The following is a 2111-nucleotide window of genomic DNA, read 5'->3' as shown; positions in this document are numbered from 1 at the left end:
AGGGAGGGGAGAGGGGGGAGGAGGGGAGCCGACTGCGCTGGGGAGACGGGAGGACGGTTCAGAGACAGGTCAGTAGGTTGCGGGGTCGGTGAACCAGCAGGACAGCAGGACGCGGGGCCACGGGCGCGGGGCAGTGGACTCGCAGAGCAGTGGGAGCAGGAGGACGAGGCTCTGTCTTCCTCGGTGCCTACTCGGGTTTGATCGCTGCCTTGGCAACCTGCACGCTTTAGACCCTTCCTCGACCAATCCCTGCCTTCGCTCCTGGCCATCACAGTGGACCCCGCGCGACCTCACACCTAGAACGCCCCTCCCCCTAACGGATCCCCCTCACGAGCCATCCCCACCAACCGACAGGTCTTCTGTGGAACCGTCACTACTGAGTTCTAGCCCTTTCCAATCCAGCTCGCCCACCCCCACCCCTTTACCCCCTTCTAGGACCCTCCCTTCTTTCCTGAAATCCCAGGGATGCCCTCAGATTGCAGAAGTGTAAGGGGAAACAAAAAGACAAGCGGAGCTGGGTGTTGTCACACCCTTCCCGCAGCACTTGATAGAAGCAGGCAAGAAATGAGGAAAGATCAGATTTGTATAAGAAGCCATGTAAACATTAGAGACATAATAGAGACCATTATGCTTAACAACTCTAAAAGACATTAATTTCAAGCACACATGGTACATTTACAAAATTTAACCTGATTCTGGCAATAAAAGCAACTTTCAATATATTTCAACATAGAAATGAAATCAGACCATGTGTTCTGATTATAAATGTAACTGTGCTAGAAATTGAAAAAATACTAACTAGAGATCCCCCTATGTTTGGAAATGGAGAATTATTGTTTTTCTTTCTTAGGAGGCACCAGGGATTGAATCTGGGGCCTCATCCATGGGAAGCAGTGCTCATCCACTGAGCTGCAGCTGCTCCCTGAGAATTACCCTTCCTAATAAAATGAGCAGAAGAAATTACAATAGAGAAGAGAATATAGTTGAGTGCAATGAAAATAATAATGAAAACATGGCATTAAAATACATCTCTTTCTGGCCTGGAAATTGCATTTTGGGTTGAAAAGATTTTATGATCTTGAAATCCTTCCCCATATCCAAAAAAGACGAATAGCTGTGCACATGTCATTTAACCATGTCGCCCTACCACCTGTTAATGTGGGCTAAGGTATGAGTACAAATGGTTCAGATATCCAAGCTGACTCATGCTTGATCTCGCTCAGATCTACAAGGAACTTTTGCACTTTAACTAAGTTCATCAGTTTTTCTCCTGGGGGGGTTACTGGACAATACCCAGATTGCTTGGTAGCACCAGGGTGATACGTGGTCCAGATGAAGCAGGTAGATAGGGTCCCAGGGGCCCCAGTGCCTGGGAGAGATCCCACTACCACCTGTTCTTCTTGGGCCCTGTCCTGAGCCCAGCGCCCTGGGGTGTTTACCTGTGAGATTGCACACCTTGTTTCCCAGGCTCAGCCAAGTCCACAGCAGCTTAAACCTTATTGTTAAAAGTCTCAACACTTTTTACAGTTAAGTAAATTTAATGTAAGCAGGAAACTTTCTATCACTAATGGATATGCAAAACCGTATCCAGTTTACCTCACTGTAAATATATATTATATTTACCTCACTGTAAATATAAAGAAACCATAAAACCAAGCACAGGATTGCTTCAAAAAGCATCTTTTGAAATGAGGAGCCATCATACTCTTCCAATGAGAGAAAAGTCTTTCAGCTCTGGCAGCAGCCCACTGCCTGCCCAGGGGCTGCTGAGGGTGGGAGCCTCTCTGTCCTCTGATAGGTCAGAGAACGGAGGGGCAGAGAAACAGTTTCCTTGGAGGTCCCCCTGGAGGTGACCTGTACAGGCTGCTCTTTCCTTCTGCACATGCAAAGCTAAGGCAGTCTTTCTGAATGTTGACCTTGGGGAACTGTACTAGGTATATGCTGGTGTCTCGGTCATTTTTTTTTTCTTTACAGGAGTTTCCAGTTATAATAGCAAACTGTATTTTAGGAACAGGAACAAGGAGAATTTTGCCAATCAGTTAAGCACCAGATTCCAAAAGGGAATAAAAACAGGGAAAAGTTTCAATTTAATGGGTCAAGCAACTACACTT

This window comes from Dasypus novemcinctus, chromosome 23 (assembly GCF_030445035.2).
Source record: "Dasypus novemcinctus isolate mDasNov1 chromosome 23, mDasNov1.1.hap2, whole genome shotgun sequence".
NCBI classification, from domain to species: Eukaryota; Metazoa; Chordata; class Mammalia; order Cingulata; family Dasypodidae; genus Dasypus; species Dasypus novemcinctus.
The sequence above is the reverse complement of the archived record's forward strand: the minus strand, read 5'-3'. Positions refer to the sequence as shown.